We start from the raw sequence: 21,337 nt of genomic DNA, 5'->3' as shown, positions 1-21,337 counted from the left end.
TTACCAGTTTCAGTCTGGCTGACAGATAGATGATAGATGAATGTGCATCTATGAAAAATGAATAATTTTAGACATCTACATGCATATAGAAATAGATTATCTCCTTAGGAGTGGGAAGACGGTAGGAACTTCTTAAGATCTTTGAATTAACTATAGTCAGAAACATAGCTGGAAAAACAAAATAAATACCTACTTCCCTACATCTCTGTTCTTTTCAACATGTCTTTAAGGTAATTTGCTGCCATGACAGATTTTAAGACTAGGATTTTAAAAATTATCTTCAGGGCCCAAATCTCAAAGGAGTCTTCAACACCGTATAGGCTTTTCTGACCCCTTTTAATATCTCCTTCAGAAGCAAGGTATTCAGAGACTGTTTCCCCGGGGTGCTTCCTCTTCTCAGCACCCTCACATCGCTTTGCTCTCAAGTTCTGACTCCACCATCCTCAGCTCCCAGATGGTGTGATAAGGATGTGTCAGTTGTTCAAAGTGTACTTTAAAAAAAAGTCACTCTTTTCTGATTTACAGAAGGACTATAGGATTTTTTTATCTGGGTGAACAAATAAGAAATGTATGGTTGTTTATTATCAGAGACAGAAGCCATGAGAGGAAAAAAATCCTTCTATAGGACAATTTGAGGTTTTTAAAATTATTATCTGAGCAACATTAGACTTTCCCCAGAGTGTATGTGTGTGTTTCCATAAATGGCCAAATGTAAGAGAGCAACTGAAACTCTGACAAAACTTTGCCTATGCCCTAAATGATCTCATGAATACTGAATTTAATATTTTATTTCAGGGCTAATAAAGAATGGGTTTTAGAAATTCCTTCAAATCAAACAGAAGTTAGACATCTACATGCATATAAAAATAGATTATCTCCTTAGGAGTGATCTATTTCCTGAATGGGAAATTCTATTACTTGTGGGTCAATCTTATAACTTCCTGCTGTATTATATGCTACTCAATATTTCTTGAGCATCCACTCAGCACTGACCTAAATAATTGGAACTGTGTACATGTACTGTGGTTTAGTTGTAAATTCAGCATTCAAAAATTACATATGGTCAAAATTACCTGTGAAAATTCCTATAAAATCACTAAACTAGTAGGATCTAAGTTGTTAGAAGCTTAAAAGCCAAAAAATAATTTCTTTTGTTTCTGTTAACATTTCAGGTATAGGTTTCCCTCCCTAAACAATGAAGTCAAGGCACAGCTTCAGAGGGAATACTACAGGAAAATCAAATTTATACATGCTAAATGTACATATGATACAGATTTGCTACATAAGAAACTGTCCCTGACTTCAGGGAAGCCATAAACATATAATTCATTATGAAATACAGATTACTAAACACATAATAACATAATTTGATACTTGACTACAAATGAGTGCAATTGGCTGAAAGAGATTATTCTCCAACTCACAGATGGGGGACACTGTAGCCAAGGTCACATTTATAAAGCCTTTCAAAGTTTCTGACTCCTATTTCTGTATTTTTAACAACCAGCCAGCCTCTGTATAGGTACAATACAAAGACACATGAAAGAAACCAACACAACACACATGAAGGTTTTTCAAATGGTCAGTGCACTTTACTAGAAGTAAGAACTGATGCAAAAAGAACATCAAGTCTAAGGTAGAGTCTGGAAGAAGAATCTGGTAGAGTCTGGCTTAAAGGAGAAGAAGAAGAAATTCTAGGTCTTAAGAATATTCCCATAAAGGCACTAGAGGAAGGGAAGAAAAAGCAAATTTGCTTCTCTGGAAGGAAGAATGTACTGGAAAGTACAACAGAATACAGTTTTGTATTCATTCCCTGGGGTTTAATCCTGGGGATGTTACAACACTCAAACACTCGATTTAGCCCAAGCTAGCTAAAGAATAGAAACAGAATTGCAATCACAGTGGTGAAGAGATGTTTGCCAGCCCAGTGAAATATCTTATCTGTTTTCACATGTAAGGTATACCAGCTGATACATACTGGGTGGATAGGTACAAAAAGGAAATGAGCCTTATTGTATTTATTATCCTTTTTGATGCTTGACTTTATCCACCAGGGAAATAAATGTTTATGTACTCTTTAAAAAGACCAATAGCAGAAATTTCTATTTTATATTTATTTGCAGTGCTCCCAGAAGTTGAAATTTCCACCAAAATGAAAGCATATGTAGAAATTCAATCACAAAAGCTGCTCTTCTTTTAGTGAAAGCAATGCATTTAGGAGCTTGTTGGCAGATGGTTTGTTTTAGTGGCATTTCCTGAGGAATAAGAATAAGGACAGGTAGAATGGCTACGAGGAGGAAGACAGGAAGAAGAAATTATGTGTGGAAGAAGACAAGGGAAGTTATCCAAGACTGCTTCTGGGCCAGGTGCAGAGGAAATGCAAGATATCCAAAAGCATCATTGTGCCTAGGTATTCAATTAAGGGCAGAAACAAATGCCTAGTGTATTTGCATTCAGAGTTCATGATCATGGAGGTTCTCACTAGTACACCTCAAGGCTTCTGTTAAGCCTTTTTGTCAAGTAAAGAAAAAGCACTTCACATAATGTGTTAGGCTCTGACTTGGCTTTAGGAAAGTCCATGAGGAAGATAAAATGAGTCTTTTTTCACAGGGGCATTTCCATCTCTGGAATGCTTGCTGCCTGTTGCTGGCCTAGGCAAGGACTTGTAGCACAGTGGCTCAGGTCCCCGGACACTTTTTCTTTCACCTCCTCCAAGCTACACACTACATTCCCCTTTAACCTACCAGCCTAGGGATCTGAAGATAAAATTAGATGCCAAAATAGATACCAAGAGCTTTAAAAGAAAGAAAATGGTCACTTTAAGTTGTCCAAAGAGGAACTCTGGGGCAAGGGTCTCTGCCCACGTCCTTGAAGCCTCTTGAAGTTGCCACTGGTTCTGCTGACAGTAAGAAATCCATCTGAACTTTAAAACACTCCTCTCAAATGGAGGAAAGCTCCCAATGAGTGACACAGGAAAGGGTGAGACAGTAAGCGACCCCCTCACCTCTCCAGTCTGGTTCAGGGTAATTATTTGACCCACTCAGATTACTGAAAACTGCAAAGGAAAGAAGAGATGACTTCATGATTGCTTCAAATAACTAATGTCTCTCACATACCTTCAATCTAAAAATGGTCAGCTGCTATATCCTAGAACTACTTCCACCATTGTCAGAAATTTAAATCCTTTGCACAGCCTCCGTGAACCTCTTTAGTCAAAAGGCAAACATCTTTCTCTTTAGAATTAGGGTACACAAATATAATTTATTTTCTCACTAGGCTCAGCCACCACTAGCCATGCTAACTCTCCCCACAGATCTCTGGCAGGAGTCACCAGCCACAAAGACAAGCTATTAGGCTGAGAGCCTGGGTGGTCACCATAGGTAGGTCCATCTATTCATCAGCTAATTACTTTATAGATTTGCTTCCCACAAATATGATCTCCATGGAACTCTTGGGAATGGGGAAACGCCATGGAAAATGTCTGCCCACAGATCAGAGCCAAGTATAATGTCGACAGTGAGCTTCAGAAACAACACTCATAAACCAGACCCTCTTTTCCTGGTAATTACAAGAATCACAGAAGCCAAAAGCTGAAGGCATTCCTTCACATTTCCATCTCGTACACAGTGGGAACCTCTCAAATAGAGTGCTAAAACAGGAAGGCCTTGCTGGACAGTAGAGGTTGACAGAAATCAAACAAATTTCTGTCCACCCACCCATTCTCATACCATAATTAGACTAACTACTTTAACTCACTATTGCTATTTTTCAGCAGTAGGTGGAGGGGAGAGTCTGGCTGAAAGACAAGTGGATAAAACAAAGAGAGAAACCTACAAATCGAATAGCGCCTGATAGGCAGCAGTATTTTCCAAAATCCAGTTGCACACATAGCACCTGCACAATCTTCTGCCATACCTGCATGCCACAAGGATTATTACTCATTTCATATTATATCATGGACAGAAATAAAAAATAAACAATATTTGCCATTTGTACTTCCCAATGTACATAAAACTGTAACTACTGATTTTTTTTTTAATAGCCCCTGAAATATTGAGCGAACTAGTGAGGAGCATCAACAGAGCCAAGCCCCAAGTGAACTCAGGCACAGGATGCACACTCTCCTCTAGGCTGCCTATGAGGAAGTATCTAGCTCCTTCCCTAGGGAACAGGACTGATGCAGAGCTTCTGTTCCTATGGGCAGTAATGTGACTGACTATAATGAAGACCTTTTCAGCCAAGTCTGGGTTAACTTTCTATCACCAGCCATGCCCCTATCAAGGGAAGATTGGGCAAGCTGCTTAATTACTTTCTTCCACAGAATGACAACAAACTTTCTTTCTTACACTGCTGAATTTTAATGAAATAACAAACATAGAGCATTTGGTATTTTGCCTGTTCCATAGACGGGATCTATTACTGCCAATGCTGCTGTCGTTACAACTCTAAAACAAGGAGAGGCCAACACAGCTCCTTCCCAGGACTGCCCTAAATCTACTGTTTTTAGCAAAGTTTCTGAGGGGACTTACTTACTAGGTGCCAGGCATTATGCTAAGTGTTGGACATGAATTCTCCTTTGATCTTTATCTCTTCTGAGCCTCCCAATAACCCTATCAGGTACGTATTAGTATTCCTATTTTACAGAAAAAAAGTGGGACTCGCCCCAGGTCACTTAGTCATGAATCAGTGGGCAGGCTTCAATTCCCATCTCTGGGAAAGCAATTCAAAACTGTGGAGAGCTGTAGGCATGTGAGCTATTTGCAATAGCCATACCCTCAACTTTACTTTCGTTACCTCTTAACCACAGAATAGAACCTTAAAAGGTCAAAATTTCTCCACACAGAGTAACTGAGGAAAAATCAATTAAAATAGATTTTCCCTTCTATGATGTCGTAAATTAAACGTAATAAATCTTCAACTATATTGATTTTCAACATTCTGCCAAAACATTCATACTTAGAAGCACTCAAGATGAACCATTTTCAATACTGACATTTCCAAGAACGATCTGAAAGTCCCATGAATGAATGGGGCGCTGCAGTCCATTGTGTTGTTTTTCTGTACCTCATGTGGCTCACGTTAGTCTGCAGACCAACTTTCTCCAAAGAACATTTAAACATTGTGCACTCTAGTATAATTCATCAAGATTCCATATTCTATGTCACAGAGACCGTCACTGTGAAGCTTATTACTGTTACTACCAGTTTCTCATGAAATCTGTTCTACTGCCATGAATACCATGTACAATAGTTTCAGAAACAGAAATAGCTCTGTCAGCATCCCATGTAATAAGGATAGTAGTTAAAAGTCCATTGGTACTTTCCATGAGACACTTGAAACTTGGGTTGGTCTATCAGTTGACAAACAGGTTAACATATTTTCAAGTATGGACTCCATATATTCATTGTGCTGCATTATTTTTCAAATTAGAGGACTCTACCAGGTGGGGAAAAAAATAGGTAATAAATGTATACTTTCCCCAAAAAGAAGCTTGTTATTTGAGGAGGAGAGTGATAAGAATTACTATAACCTGCTTTAATTAATAATTTTCCTATAAACTATTATGAGCCAGGCACAGTGGTGCATACCTGTAATCCCAGCAGCTTGGGAGGCTGAGGCAGGAGGATCATGAGTTCAAAGCCAGCCTCAGCAAAAGTGAGGCATTAAGCAACTCAGTGAGACCTTGTCTCTAAATAAAATACAAAATAGGGCTGACAGAGCTAGGGATGTAGCTCAGTGGTTGAGTGCCCCTGAGTTCAATCCCCAGTACCCCTTCCCTTCCCCCTCCACACAAAAAACTATTACGATTCCATTCTGTACTTAAAACAGCAAAGTGATAAGAACTTGGTTGAACAGTATCTTTTACTGGGTTTGTATTGAGAGGAAGGCAAAAGGGTTTAATTACACAGCACTGCAACAATACAGCCCCATCTGCAATGCCCATTTATCTTTCTTATTATGATTTTTTTTATTTACTGCCCTGCAGTTGAAGGTCTATTACCTCCACCAAGTACACCCAGAGCATCTTCAGCCTATTCCACTGATGAAAGCTGGACTTCTAACCCTCTTCCACACACCCTTTGATTTCCCCTCTCACTTCTTCACCACATTTACAATTACCATGTCCCTCTTTCCACTGCCTGGATGTTCCACAAGTACAGAAGCAGGAAGATTTCACTCTCTCCTCTTACCTCCGAAGTCAGCATAGTTTTTAGAACATGGTGTTATGTTCAATAAATAATTGTTCAATGAAAGGCTGTTTTTGTTTAGTCTCTACCTTGGCTGCCAGTTCCCAGGAGTGTGAGATGGATAAAGTTCTGGCTCTCTGGTAGGAACTATGCAAAGCGGTGGAGGAATTAATTTTATTTTATTTGGAAACCCTTCCAAACAGAAAAAACACTGATCCAACTGAAAATTTTAAAACTCAATTTAGGAAAAATGGCCCAAGATAATGGTAAAAAGGGGAGGAGAAAGGAAAGACTGGAAAATTATGTGCTTTTAATTCAAAATAACTGAGGTCTGGACATCACCTCTGTTTCACATACTATGTGAATTTATCTCTAAAATGGGGATAGTACACTTAGTAGACAAGATTTTTGAAATTCAATACACTGTACATAAAACACTAGTACACTTACTGGGCCATAAAAATCACTTAATATGCTGACTTCTTTAGCTCTCCCAGGACTACTCTTTAACTTCTAACTATTCTATTTTAAAAAAATATAATAGTAGAGCTCCCAGGAAAAAGAGGAAAGTAGTGAAAACTGAGATGTATTTCAGGTGTAGTAAGAAAAAAATTCAAGACAGATATTTTAATAAAGACTTAGAGTAAGACATTAAGACAAAGAAATTTAAGAGTCTGAAAAATATGGAAAAATATGGGAAAGGACTGCAGTTCAAGCTCAAATTCTAAAAATGGGTATTTAAAAAATTCTGTACCAAGTCCTCCTAAAATTGTTCTTACCAAATGCTGGTTTATTCTTACCAGACACATGTGCAATATCTGCTCAGTCCTACCATGCAGGCAAATTCTAGCTTTGATGATTATTTTCTTGACAAATAATTAAATATCTAAAAGATATTTGTGAACAAGGCCTAAGATATTTTTTAAATTAAACATTATGCCTCTATGAATTCAAAAATATATTGATGGAATACTTGAGGTGAAGATTTAGGTCATAAACAAATCAGAGCTAATCTGAAAAATCTCTTCTAACCAGTTCTGAGGTTGAAATTAAATTCTACTTTTTGGGTTCTGCTATGTGGCTGGACCTAGATCATCCCAGTCAGTTTATTTTAGGCCCTGTGTGGTTTTCACAAAGTGTGCATTACATTTTCAAGAAAAACACAAAGTTCGGGAATTCATTTAGTGTCCAAGCATGCCACACAGCACAATGAAGAGCAGAAAATCAATGATCTCTTCAAGGAAAGGTGATAGGATATTATCTCATAATTGATGGTATTTTTGAAACGTATTCATCAATCAGCCCTTGATGGAGACAGAGGCTCTGGGAAAGACCTTTCTTGAAACAGAGCACAGCTTTATAAAGAAGACATGAACCTGCTTACAGAAACAACAGTGCTTCACACCAGCTTGGGAGCAAGCCCTTGATGTACCTGGCCTCAGTTTCCTCTGCTGTAAAACTGGAAAGAGTTCAGAAAGATATCCTGGTTGAACCTTTAGCACTTAGGTATTTATAACAATTTTTAGGAGTTCCACTGAACTCCAAATGGAATAATTTATTCCTTTTCTCACACAGTTTAGAAGACTGTCTATAAGTCTAGATATTTTGCTGGAACATACTTTCATTTTAGAAAGCCTAACTTTATTAATTTCACATGGTACTCCAACATTTTATTTATCTGTATGCAAAAAAGAACTGTCATTCATCACGGAGAGTATTTTATTTCTTTTAGGTACTAATTCATTTTCTATGTTTACCTGTGATAAGGGTGTGCATGGGAGTGTGTTTTACATTTTTCGATGCATGGAAAGTACATGTTTCCAAGGATCTATCCCTGCATAACAGGCTTGTGGCTGAGTAGAATGCTTTTAGAAGAGTACAATCAAGGTAGAAACCAGCGCTAAATCCATTCTGGGACTGTGCTTACACATATGCAACAATACCTCAAAGGCCAGGAAAGTCACCTTTAAATCCTGCATCATAACATGTTCCTGCCTAAGGGCCTTGTTTCTGGTAAATCCCTGCCAGGTTAACCATATAGGTCAGCATGCTTTCTCCCTCTTCCTCCTTCCCCTCCTGGAGATCTTGGCCCAAATGCTAATGTCTTGGTAAGGCCAACAACTTCACTTTGGACCACATGTCTTATCCCCCTTACACTACTATATATTTTGTTCCCATAACATGGATCATTTTCTAAGGTATATGTACATTATTGGGTTGATTATTTATTGTCTGCACTCTCCCTCACTATGCACATGTCTACAAAAATACACATAAAACAGGAAGCAGCACAAGGTAGGAACTACTGTTCAAATTCTGACATATCCCAAGCACTCGCACCCATGTCTAGAATGTAGCAGGGCTCAAAAGCTCTGTACTGAACATGAAAAGCATTGCCATGGCTGATTTTAACAGATGGAAACGGCTGGCTGATCCTTTCTATCACAGCCTGGATGCTGCCCAATTATTGTCTCTCACTTGAGTCTTCTGGACATCAATCAAAGGTGCACTGAAGAGTCATGCTCTGAAAACTGCAGAGAATTCTTTTAAAGAGTTCGGTGGGTTTATTGCCATGTCTTTACACAGAGTATTATGAAAAACAGATTCTGCTAAGATGTGAATTGATTTGAGATTCTTTTCTCTTTCTCTAGATGTAGAAAATATGATACACAAAATAAGAAAGGAGAATTGTTCCAGATCTTATATTTAAATGGTCTGAACTGAACCCAGAAACCTAAAAAAAATAAACCATCCTCAAGGGCAGTTAGACCAAAGCTTTTGACCCAGCAAATGACACTTTTAAGAATTTATTTAAATTTGGTAACAGCTTCAATCAAGCAAATGCACAGGTTTTCAAGAATTTCACCAAGCAGAAACAATCTAAACAAGCAGAAACAATCTAAATGTCCAACAACCTGGGTGGATCATACAAACTGTTCATAGCCACACCATGGGCAAGTCTATAGCCACCAACATGGAATTAAGGAAAATCGCCAAATGACACAATTAGGTACTCACTTTGAAGTTTGTGAACATGATCCATGGAGTCAGTTTTTGGTGAAGAGAGAAAAAGTGCAGGCAGAAAGACTGAAAAACGAGTATTTTATATGAATTCATGATAAGCCTATCAGTAAGTGACAGATGATAGAAATTTTTCTTTTTCTTTCTTTCTTTCTTTTTTTTTGCATGTGATGGTGTATTTTTAATAAGCATGAGGACAAAGGCCATTCCACAGGAGATGATGAAGTATCCACCCTCAGTTGGCCAGGTCCTGACTTCTAGTGATCTCTACAAGGTCTCTAAACCATCTGACACTGCCCTCTATGCAGATTGGTGTGCTGTTCATGGCCATGTGTGTAGCTGGACCAGACTCACTGGACATCATCGTCATCAAAGAGATCTTCAAAATCATTAAAGAAGTCTGCATGGACTGCTTTCTCATTGGCTGCCAAGTCCATCAGGAGTCCAGTGCTGCCTCCTGCCTCGTCCAGATCCACGTAGGGACCGGCGCCCTCGGGAACATCTCATCCACTGCCGGCTTCATCTCAGGCCGTCGCACTCTAGAATTTTTCTTATTTATCTGTATTTTCTAATTTATTTTTGTAATACAGGAAAACAATTCTCAAAGTGCCTTCATGGAGATGAGACACACAGAACCAGATACTGATTTAGAGTGAAACTGAGCATTGAATTCATTAACAATTTCCAAATCAGTAAGCCTACTGTTCTTCACATACACATGTATCAAAGGCATGTTTAACAGAATTAGTACCCTTCTGGGGGAAAAAATTTCGAATTCTTGAATCAAAAGCCAAACATTTCAATTCATACCTTATGAACCCAAGAAACCATTTTATAAGACAGCAGGACTGATTAGTAAAATAAATTAAGATGTTTAAGTGACTGGGAAAACGGAAGCCAGAAATATAAGCAGGGACATGTTTTTCCGATCTGAAGTCCATCTGTCAACTGAAATACAATTACTATCCCATCTACCCCTCTCTCACTGTACACAACCCAGTCTTTACCCTGACTTCACAATGTGCATCTGCCACTGGTTAGGGAAGTGACATCATGCTATACATAGGAGTCTTGGGATGATTTCAGCAGCATCAGAAAGACCCAGATGCCTCATTCACTTGAATTATCATTCTCTGGTTCAGAGAGAAGAAACAAAGAATAGAGCACAGTGCTTTTCTAGGTAAGCTGAGGGATAGTGGTTGTTGAAGAAGGGAGGGAGAGTGGGAGGGAGGGAGAGTGGGAGGGAGAGTGGGAGGGAGGGAGGGAGGGAGGGAGGGAGGGAGGGAGGGAGGAAGGAAGGAAGGAAGGAAGGAAGGAAGGAAGGAAGGAAGGAAGGAAGGAAGGAAGGAAGGAAGGAAGGAAGGAAGGCTGGCTAATTCTGCTCACAACTTGGGTGTTAATATCCCTGCTTCTGCAGTGAGTCTCTGAACCACTTGGGGACCAAGGAAGAAACAGTCTTTTGTCTCTGCTTCCTCCCCTAATCAACCACAAACTGTCTAGTTCCTGTTCTCTGCACATCCCCCTCAGAAGCAGTTACATCAACATATTTACAGAAGTTAACAGTAAAATAAATTATTAAGATATTTTCAAGGTGTTGTTATTCAAAGTAATAAATCAAGATGTTATAGTCAGAGTAGGATTTGAGTTCTTGATAATTTGCAATGCAGAAACTACCAAACTTGTTGAACACTGCCATAGGTTCTCAAATTCTTCTCAAATTATGGTATTTCAGGAAAATTGGTTTAACTGAAGAGAAGAAGTCTTTGATCTAACAATACACTTTCAAAGCAGATGTGGACTCCATTCTACAGATAAAAACCTCTGAATGAATGGTTGCTCTGGGTGAGAAGTAAACCATGCAGCAACTGCCAATGGGAACCAGGTCCAAGAATATTCTCAGAGCTACAGCATTTCTGTATTTCTGTAGCTTCGGAAACACCCTCAGGGTTGGAACTAGGAGGGGGAAAAAAGGAAGAAAAAAAATCCCTCTGTTAAGTTGTGTAGATAACTCCTCTAACACTTGCTTCTGGCAAGTTCCCATGGGGGTGTGAAGCCTTATCTCATCCAATCTGCCTTCAAGCCAGCTGCCTCTGGGACTGCTCTGTACCAGCTGCCTCTCATCAGTCTGCTGGCCATTTTGTCCAACATATCTATTCTGCTGCATTTCAGAGGAAGAGAAAAGGCAAATGATTAGGAAACCAAAAGTGGGTTTATTTCAAGGGGAAAAACACTTTACAGCATGAAATAATACAATAAATGATGCAAACTGCCACAAAAGCAAAACTTTCCATTATAATCTGAAAGGAGTTAGGAACTTGAGTTCTTCCTGGCCCCAAAGATCAGAGAGGTCTGCAAAACAGGTTCTCCACTCCACCCACCCAAACCAAGGCTAAAAGCTCCAGCCATCAACTGGAGGATGTCTTAAGGAAGTTCGTACTTTGAGGATGTAACTCCAGTGCAGAGTGCTTACCTGGCAGAAGCAAGACCCTGAGTTCTATCCTCAGAGCCAAAAATTTAAAAAAAAAAAAAAAAAAAAAGGAAGCACATCCTTTCTTAAGGAGGATAGGCTACAGCTGATGACTTAAGATATGAACATTTCAATCCCAGTTCATTCTTAATTTCTGTCAGCATCCCCTGAACTGTAAATGTGTTTTACTATGAAGGGCTTCTGTCATTGAGGACACTGTTAGTTAAGAAAGGGGTCCAAAATCAGTAATCTCTACCAGAGATCCTGGTTCCAAGAGGGACATTTTGAGGAGGGCATGCTATTCTGTTGTTTAGGGCTTGGTATCACAGTTTAGTTCTTAAATGAATGATGACTATGAAGATTCCTCAAAATGAAAGTCAAAAATGTTCACTGCCTTATAACACTGACTACAGTTTGTGCTCTATCTTTGGTTCTGTTTTCCTTAAGGCCAAAAGTTTGCATTTCATTTCTGTTCTCTATACTGTTCAGAGAGGAAAAATCACATCAGTTGCTTCCAGGAAAAAGAGAAAGTTTTTTTAAAGGGAGGAATTCAATAAACCCTTCTGATAAGATTTCTTATACTTGTCACCCCTCTGGAGGATCACACTAAGGCAAAGCCTTTCTTTGGGGAGTGACAGTGTTTTACAATCAGGGCATTCATTTACAAAAATGATAGGCTGTGTCCAACAATGAAAGACAAAAGCAACATTTTAAAAACTCCAATTTCTAAGATTTGGCCCTTTAATTGCCTGTAGTTTTGCCTTTTGAAGCTAGCTGCACTGCTAGGAGGAGCTGCTTAGTGCAGTGGCTCTTAAATTGGAGCCTGCATTAACATGAGCTGAAGGGCCTGACTCCTGAGCCACACTCCCCAGTGTTCTAGTACATGAGTCTGGGTGGGTGCCCAGAGAACTGCTTTTCTACTAGTTCCTGAGCTTAACATTGCTTGGTCCTAGGACCATAACTTGAGAACCACTACTCCAGTGCCGTTTAAAAACTCTGGGTCCATCTAATTTACCCATATGCCATCAAAGTGATCCTGACAAGAAGCAACTCAAAGGACCTCTTTCTTATCTGCTTCAAAATGTAGCCAGTGAATAAATTCCAGTCCCTAACATCAGGGCAAAACTTCATTATTGTCTACTCCTGTCTTCTTGCATGAAACCTCTAATCCAGAAGCACAGATGTTTTGGAGGCAGCTGCAATCAAAATCACAAAAACTATTAGGAAAATTATATCTCTCCCATTTCTTCTTCTTTTTCCCCAACCAGGCTTTCAAAAGCTGGGATCCCTCAGGAGCATAATAGAGTGAAAGCTTTTTAAGAGGCAGATTTTGATTCAAACCATTCCCTACCATTTACCAGTGATTGGCTCTTGCACAAGTTTATAACCTGTAAGCCTCAATTTCCTTATCTGTGAAACTGAAAGAGTAATATTTCATCACAGGACTTTGTATATTAAGTGCCTAGTCCATCACCTGGCACACAGCAAGCCCTCAATAAAAACAGCAGTCATTTAACTTTTCCTTTTTCTTTTCTTTGGAAGCAGCAGGCATAGGGAGAAAAACACTGATAAGAGATAGTTAGGGAATGAAACTCCACTCTATCATTCATTAGATTTGTGATCTTTGTGCGAATGTCCAATTTCTCAAAGGTTTACATGTAAAATGAAGAAAATAATAGTAACTACTTGCTGGGTTTCTAAAGATTACATAAAATCACACAGATTCCTGGTCTGTTTCAAGCTGTCCAAAATCAGGGATTATTTATTAGCATTATGATAATAAGAGAGTTGGGGTGAATTTTAGAGGTATTTTGGTCCTATTTGAGAGCTCAAGGGAACAAAGAGATATGGCCAGGTTCTTGGCTTTTTTCTGAATCTCTCAGGGCCCCTATGCACCAGCACTTTGAGAAGTGCAAACTCTAAACTGCTCAGGCATCAGCCTGGCCACAGGGCCAGGTGCCAAGACTAGCCAGGTACACATAAAGATAAAAATGAGGATGAAGACAAAACCCCAGGAAAAAAGAGAATTCTGCCAGAGATTAAAGTGTGCATGTAGCAGGTTTTAATAAACCATTTTCTACTTGTTGCAGGAGTGTGAAGAGAACCGAGCAAGCAAACAAAAGCCAACCAGGCCTCTCCTGTCTGGCACAACTCTTCTAGGAGTTAAGTTTAGTTCACAAAGGGAAAGGAGGCACATGAAAGCATAAACTCTTTTTTTTTAATTTTAATTTTTTTTTTTTATACATTTGACATTTATAGCCCAGAAAGGCTATACTTGGCCTTCTGGATTTTAAAAAGACTATTTCCTAAGTCCAAATGTTACCATCTCAATAGAGGAGGGAAAAGAAAAGCCCCTTTTCAAGTTCACTAAAGTCACATTTGATTCTGGACAGATTACACTTGCCTAAAAATGTTTTCTAAAATGAAATACGGAAAAGAGAACTAAAAAGAAAAAAGAAAAAGGAAGAGAACAAAAGAAGAAAAAGTGTTATTTCCTCACCTTGACAATGTTTCTTCTGTTGAAAGTAGATTCAATTTCAATAAATACTGATATGTAAAGAACATAAAAATCTTACTTTTAAGGTTTAAACTTTTTTTTTTTTTTTTTGGTACCGGGATTAAACCCAGTGGCACTTAACCACTGAACAACATCCCAGCCCTTTTTTGTATTTCATTTAGAGACAGGGTCTTGCTGAGTTACTTAGGGCCTCAATAATTAGCTGAGGCTGATTTTGAACTCACAGTTCTCCTGCCTCAGCCTCCCAAGCTGCTGGGATTACAGGTGTGTTTCACCAGGTCTGATAAGGTTTAAACTTTTAATATAATTTAGTAACCTACTCAAATGCTCTAAAATACTATCTCCAGCATTTAAAAAGAAATTCAGTGTCATTTTTTATTTGTAAAATTAAATAAATCTGGAGAAACCCATCAGAAAGCATTTTTATACAACTTTTTTAAAAAATATATTTTAGTGGTAACTATGCTCTTTGAGAAAAAAACAAAGGGGTGTTACTGGTTAATCTCTAATATTTTAACCATTTCCCTCAGAAAGTGGGAGTATTATGAGTTGGTAAAGTTTAGAAGAATGCCCCATACTTTGAATTATTTTTTAAAAATGGATTCTATTAACTTAAAACAAAGGGATCTGGTTAGCAAGAGAGATTTGGGTTGGTGGGATGTTCAAATTTCTATCACCTGGGAATAGGATGTTTATAAGACAAATAAACGAATAAATGATGTAAAATAAACATAATTGTGAACTGAATTTTATCGGTACCTGAATAATCACCATGGGTTGGTAGGACATTCAAATTTTTATCACCTGGGAATAGAATATTTACAAGACAAATAAAAGAATAAATGATGTAAAATAAACATGATTGTGAACTGAATTTTATTGTGTACCTGAATAATCACCACAAAGAAAATGCTGCAGAGAAGACACTGAACTGTGGACCTTTTATCTACCTGACCCAAACCATGGATAAAGCTTACCACATCAGCCACCACCACCACCACCACCCCCCAAAAAATGGTGCTTGGAGAAGCTGAATGAGGTTCTCCATGTTTGGGAAACAGTTTTGAGCTTGCTTTGACTGACAGTATAAACAAATAAATGAATCATGATTTATAAACACTGGCAGATCTGCTCAGTATTACTAAAATCTGTAGATACATAATCTAAATTTCTAGGTAAAGACATTGAAGCAACTTTGCCTGTTTGCTCAGTCTACAATTGAAAAAAAAATTTAAAAATAAAAAAATAACATTTCTCAGTGATGCGCCCTAGACTATTAGGCTTGCAATTAGACTGCTTATTTGTTTGCTTTGCTCTCTAAATTTCTATTTGTCCCAACATAAACAAGAAAAGTTTTGCAGCTCTGTATGTGGTTTTGTGCCCAAGGACACTGGTAAGGAACACTAGCTAAAATTGAGTGGTTTTTGCTGGAATGCACTGTTAGTCTGCTTCAAACTGCCACAGCCAGAGATTCAGAAAATATTAATCTTATAATCCTCCCAGTTAAAGTAAAAGGTTCACATTGTTATTCTCTGTATTATCTATTCTTAGTAATATATAATACTAAAATAGAGTATAAACAATGATTACAAGTTATAATATACTAATGCATAGTTATTACTATAATAGCAATACATGTTATGCTAAATAGCATTTATATTATATAAATGATATTACTTAAAACATTTATATAAATACATGACATGTTCTATAGCACTTATAAATCTATAAAATATACATATCTACTTAATATTATTCTACAATTCCTATGATGTACTCTTTTGATATTATTCTGTAGCATGATTATTTTTACTGTGATACTTTTTAATTTTTTTTTTTTTTTAGTTTTAGATGTACATAATACCTTCAGTTTTTTTGTTGTTTATTTTTACCTGGTGCTGAGAATCGAACCCAGTGCCTCACATGCAAAACATGTGCTCCTCCACTGAGCTACAACCTTTGTTATACTTTTATCAAATTTTATCATTTCATCCACATACTCTTCCTAAGCATTTAGTTAAATGCACCAAGTATTGGTTTATGTAATAATCCTATTTCTGAGCAACTGTCCACTATTGGTAGCTCTGACAGTGTGACCCATTTGTCAACAGGGATTTCTAAGACCTTAGAGGGTTCAGGTAGTCTCATTAATGTTACATGAACACTATGATGTGCTATGCCTTTACTGCTTGTTTTTCTCATGACCCACACAACCCTCTGTATCCCTGTCAAATCCCTATGAAACATGGGATTGGGACTAGAACAGAATTTGCCAATTTACTCAAGCCATCCAACCTTACATAAGCTGTGCCTACAAAGCCACACACTATGTGCTGGTACCATTATTCCAATGACTCATGGAATATATGTGCCTACATATGTTTGTTTTGATGGAGTGGTAATTTTAATTTCTAATATGGCAAATACTAATAGATATAGCCCATATGAACAAAAGCCTATATTGGGATCCATATGGATCCCACTCATAGTATAAAGAGGTGATAAGATTTAAAAGTTAGGAATCCCCATTTCTAGAATGCAGACAATATTCCTCCTGCTACTAAACTCTGTATACTCAGAATACTAATTCTTAGGTAACTTTTGAAACTCGATCTTCAAAGTTAGTATTACCAGAGAAAACTCTAGAAAGAGTAGAGCAAGAATAGCTCAGTTTGACAGCTTCATTTGGTGGGGGGTTGGGAGGGACAGGGGTGAAGGCAACAAGGAATAAGGTAGTCAAGAGTGAAAACATTTTAAATGTTTATTCCACGTAACAACCCCCTAATGCCTCAGTACAAAGTGAATCTCTATAATTTAAACATAAAAATACTTATTAGGGGTTATCCTGTGGTTGGGGTTTTGCTTGCCTTTAAAAAAAAAAGAAGGGGAAAAAAAGAGTACTCTGAATCCGAAGAATCGATACTAAGTCTGTTGATTCTGTTATGTGGGGCACTGAGAAGAATGGGAGCTTTTGGAAAGAAGTTTTTGGCTGGGTTTACAAGAAAGATGAGGACAACAATCATTCCAGTAAATCAGAGCAGCAAAGTGGAAATGTCTAGATTATTCACTAACAATTAGCCAGCAAATCCCTTAGGTGTCTAATGCAGCAAATACTAAAGCCATTTGCTCCCTGGGAGTAGAAAACAGGGAAGTATATTGAGGAGATTTCATTCTCAGCATTAAGTACAGAAATTTAAAAAAAAAAAAGAAAGAAAGAAAAATGTTGCATTCTTCTCATAAGCCTGGACTCCCTTTGTCATTCTATATTCTTTATGCCCAGTTTCCTTGGAAGCACCATATATAATTTTTTAAGTGCACATCAAACGATGTCTGATTCCTTCCACAGTACTAAGTTGACAAGCGACTGAATTAAACATTTCAAAAATTCCTTAATCCTGTCTAGTCTTTTAGAAGGATGTTTTTCAGCATTGATCTATGGCTAGCATCTTGCCTTTTTCTGTAAATGTGGTATTCCAGGTGTGTTCAGAATATTCTCAAAGAGGGATCATTACTCTGGGGTTTACTGACACAGTGCTGATCCTGCCAGATCCCGTGCAACACTGTAGATTTGTTTCCAATTTGCTGTTGATGTTATGCCCTGGATATTAGACAGAAATGCTTCCTTCTTTTCCTCTTCCCTTTATTAGCATAGTCTCTAATGAGTCCATATTAAATTAGTTTGCTTTACTCCATCAGAAAAAATTTTATATCTAACCCAAAGTGATGGTTCTTCTAAACCTATTCTTTTTATTATTTTTTCCCCCAAGACTCTTAAGTGATCATAGCTTAGAATTTTTACTGAATTGACATTTTATCCTGTTTAAAGGTTTTGCCCTAATCAATATAATAATTTTCCAGTTATGGCATCTTTCTGTCAAAGTTAATTTGTATTAAATTTATATGCAGAAATTCTAAAACATACCAAATTATACATACTGAACTAAAAACAAACAAAGCTACAAATTAGATGTACCTTTCATCTACTTGTTTTCATAATACATAAAAATGAATCCTCCAAATACAAGTTTTTCACTTTATTCTAGTTTTATATTACAATTTTATTTAAAACATTGAAATTTTGAAAGCATTCATCTTAATTCTAATCTATCTCAATTCTATGCCTATTTGCATACATTTTGTGCTGGTAATTTGGTGAAGCAAATTATCCTACTCCTTGTACAACCCTCTGTATCCCTATTAGATCCCTAAGAAACATGAGACTATGACTAAGATTTTGCCAATTTACTCAAGCCATCCAACCTTATGTAAGCTGTGCCTAGGAAAGCTTCTGTAGCAGTAATTTCCTAATTTATCTTATTTTTCTTGAAAATTGAGGGAACAAACAAAATTAGATATATTATAAAACAGTATTTTTCAAGTAATAAAAATTCTGCCAAAAATACATTGAGAAGATGTGATCAGGATGCTCATTCAGTTTTCAGAAGAGCCATCATCATGCTAGACTCATTTGCCCAGAAACTGGTCAGCTGGAAAATCTTGGTATATCTCATTCAAAAGTCATGATACAGAGCTGGGGCTGTAGCTCAGTGGTAGAGCACTTGCCTAGCACAGGTGAGGCACTGGGTTAGATCCTCAGCACCACATAAAAAATAAATAAAATAAACTTATAATAGCATAATGTCCAAAGATTAAAATGCACTTAAGTCAGCATTTTGGCAAAAAATGAGCAGCTTTAGTTTACTTTTGATTTCTTTACTGTAACCATTTTACCATTTATTTATCCTCATACATATTCTCAACTAAATTATTCTTATCTTCCTTATTCTCATTGGCTAGCCTCATCACAGGCTTATCTCTCTACATACCTTGATATATTTTATAGAGCAGTTCTTATCTTTTCTCTGTCAGTTTAGTTTCTATATGTATTTGTCGATTCTTTACCAAACAGTTTGTAGAGGGCAAGGGTAGAAGACAGGGAAATGATGATTTTAAAGTTTGAATTTTAAAAATGCAACAATTATTCACTTTACTTCAACATACATATTTGAAAGAAAATTCAGAGATTTAAGTTCATTTTACAACTCTTAAGACATTGCCATTGCTCTGCCTTTATGTGAGTATGAATATATTTTATGAATGTCAACTGTAAGCTTTCCTTTACCAACATTCCAACACTCCTGCCACGAAGCCCGCTCACTGAATCCCAAGTATAAGAAAAAAAGGAGCACTGTTCTTCTGGTGCTTGTCCTCCTAGATGCTTGAGGTCAGAACTGTGAGAAGCACACTGGTTCCTGTAACTAAAGTCTCCAGGCCAGTCCTGCAGAAATCACTAATATGTACAGCACTGTTCACTCTTCTAATATGATTTGGTTAGAGCACATTTCAAAATTCCCTTCCTTTCATTGCTCGGCTTTTTCTTCCCCCTCCCTTTCACATTTTAGACTCAGCAACTGATCCTTGCGGACAAAGCCCTTTGAAGGAGAGCTTTGAAGACAGGTCATTGCCCTAGGCATGAAACAAGATGAGAAATAAGCCTTTAATTACTATTTTCACCAAATCCTGCCTTTTTTCAGAAGCCAAGATTTTATATCCAGAAAGCCCTCCCTGCTTTTTTTGCTTCCTTATAGGTCTTGAACTCCAAGTTATGTTATTATTTAAAGATGTACAAGATTCTAGTTTCAAGTGTCCTTCCTTGGCATCTGGGGAATCTTGCATTCAGCCTTGTAAATGGATTTCAAGTCCAGAAAGCTCTCTAGAATGTTAACTGTGATGTTCAAGGCCTTGGTCCAAACCTCAACCATAAGGTTGGTCAATACCACCTCTTTCTTCCTGCTCTTCTTCAGCTCTTCAACAATTACCTGTACCTTACACCACACCATATGCCATGGAAATGCATTCAAGTAGCTTCATGCCTCTTCCCATATGCAACAAACTGATCTTCAAATACAAAATAAAAAGGATATGGGCTTAGATTTCTCTTAGGTTCAATGCTGGTTTGTATCATGTCCACAATGGTTTCTTCCAAGTCAATGTCCAGGGTAATATACAGTGTTCAGAGTAATAGAATGTTCTACCTCACAAGAATGAATTTCAGAGATGTAAGTTCCTTGGCATTGCAAAGTGTGACTTTTTTTAAAAACAGTCATGAGCAATGTTTTGTTAAAAACCAAAGCTGAGAAACATTATTGAATATCACAAGATCTCAGTTGTATTCTCTGGCATTATTGATGTGGAAATCAAACATGGTAGCCATTCTTACTAAGACAATGCTTCATTTATGGGACACAGACAAGAATCTATGAGACTGAATGATCCTTTTTGGACAACAGTTAATACAGATTACTAAAGAGAAAAAAAATGAGCCATCTCATCATGTTTATAAAGGAATAAGACCTCAAAGTTTTTCTTAACTTAGTAAAATTAAGAAAAAAAATGTATAGGATATAGCTATATATGAATACCTCATACAAGAGAACAACAATAAAATGCCGAAGGGTTTGATTCCTAATTATATGAGGGTAAAATTCTCACTGTATGGATAACCTACTAAGCTTGGAAATCTCAGTCTGTTCTAGCTGGGTCATACATACAAGCTAGATTAGGAGTTAAGAGGTAAACAAGTAGGCCATGTAAATTCTTAAACCCCCACCTTTAAGTAAATGTGTGGGGTCTTGTCTATTGTGTGCCTTAAGAAGAATTTGAGAGAATCTCTCCTATTAGACTGCTCCACCTAACTTGGCATCCATCATGAAGTCTGCTCCCCCCACAGTGGCCTGGGTCTTGTCTGCCACTTTCTCCTCCCTGACTCACCTCAGCACAGTGGACTAAACTCTTGATCATGAGATGCATATCAGGTGCTGCATGAGGGCTGCCCAACTTTCCTGATTCCCACAACAGCCCTACAAGGAGGCACCATGTTCCTCATTTTAGATCTGAGGAAGATGTGGCCTAAAGAAATGATGTGGCAAACAGGTAGCAAATTCCAATCCAGGCACAGCCAGTTTCTAAACCCTTGTTCCTTCTAGAAGGTGACACCATTCATGCCTGCTAATTCTCTGTGCTTTTTCATACAGAGAAGGCTGCTGCTATATTCATAAAATATAATTAAAGTTTAAAAGAATTCATTTAAAAACAAATAGGAAGAAGTCCTAGGAACATTGATTTTATAGAACAATTTTGAAT

The 21,337-nt window shown here is 37.6% G+C and overlaps 1 protein-coding gene and 1 pseudogene across 1 annotated transcript in view; both read right to left on the bottom strand.

The window, feature by feature from the left end:
- The window catches only part of LOC101971998 (guanine nucleotide-binding protein G(q) subunit alpha), a 279,733-nt gene that overhangs the window by 132,974 nt on the left and 125,422 nt on the right, over positions 1–21,337 (bottom strand). The window lies entirely within an intron of this gene.
- Positions 8,980–9,747, bottom strand: LOC101971705 (COP9 signalosome complex subunit 9 pseudogene; annotated as a pseudogene).

The sequence above is a fragment of the Ictidomys tridecemlineatus genome, chromosome 4 (assembly GCF_052094955.1).
Source record: "Ictidomys tridecemlineatus isolate mIctTri1 chromosome 4, mIctTri1.hap1, whole genome shotgun sequence".
NCBI classification, from domain to species: Eukaryota; Metazoa; Chordata; class Mammalia; order Rodentia; family Sciuridae; genus Ictidomys; species Ictidomys tridecemlineatus.
Note: the sequence above shows the minus strand (reverse complement) of the source record. Positions and strands in the feature narration are given on the sequence as shown.